Source organism: Apteryx rowi, unplaced genomic scaffold (genome assembly GCF_003343035.1).
Source record: "Apteryx rowi isolate R43461 unplaced genomic scaffold, aptRow1 scaffold_82, whole genome shotgun sequence".
Classification (NCBI taxonomy): Eukaryota; Metazoa; Chordata; class Aves; order Apterygiformes; family Apterygidae; genus Apteryx; species Apteryx rowi.
In genome coordinates this window covers 517,280-518,184 of record NW_020451116.1, presented here as the reverse complement: position 1 = coordinate 518,184, position 905 = coordinate 517,280, and positions in this window count along the sequence as shown.

The window sequence follows — 905 nt, the reverse complement described above, 5'->3', positions numbered from 1 at the left end:
CATTTAAAGTCCTATCTTCTTACAAAACTTTACTTAACCCATTCTACAATGAATTAGTAAACACAGAAAACTCTTGATCTGTTTTTTTTTTTTAATTTAACCCCAGTTCATGTGACCGTCGGCATCTGCCTAGAGGCCTGAGCACTTTCTCTCTCACACGCAAAATTCACGGGTGACAAATGGCAGCGTCACAAGCCACACAGGCACAGGCCGTGCGCCTGGCACCCACGAGCTCCTCCAGTCCTCCCTGCCACACCGACAGCACAGCGCCTTACAGGCTTTGCCGGTAAAGCGCTTTCTAAGTGAACACATACGGCATCGCAAATTTTGTCACCTCAAATACAACTCCGTTACAAACGTGAGCGTGGTTTGGCAGTGTAATCTTTTACTCTGATAAACTATTAAATACCAAAGAAAGCTTCTTAAGTTAATCAGGGCTTAATTTAAATAAACAAGCCACCGAAAGATTAACAAAAATCCTCAACGGGATCTGAATGCAAAAACACTCTGTTCACAAAGTCTCGGGCCAAATTCACACAAGCAACTACTCTGGGAAGAAACCGGCCTGCTGACACCCTTCTCCCCCCTTTACTTGCACCTCGCACTACAGAAGATGCAGAAGTTCCGAAGCACCAACACAAAGGTTTCCAGCTCCGCTGACCAARCAGTAGCTTTGGCAAAACCGTCACAACCGCGCGTGCTAAAGCTGCACACGAGAAGGAGGAGCAGGCAGGCGAACCAGCCGAACCCTCCCAAGGCGAGACCCGACCGGCCCTGCAGAGGCCCCGGGCCGCGGCCGAAGCGCCCCCGGCAYGGGGAGAGCCCTGCGGGACTGGGAAGCGCTCGGCGTGAGAGCAGCCCTCCGGCAGGTAAGCAGCTTCATCACAGCAAACCACCTGCTCCGA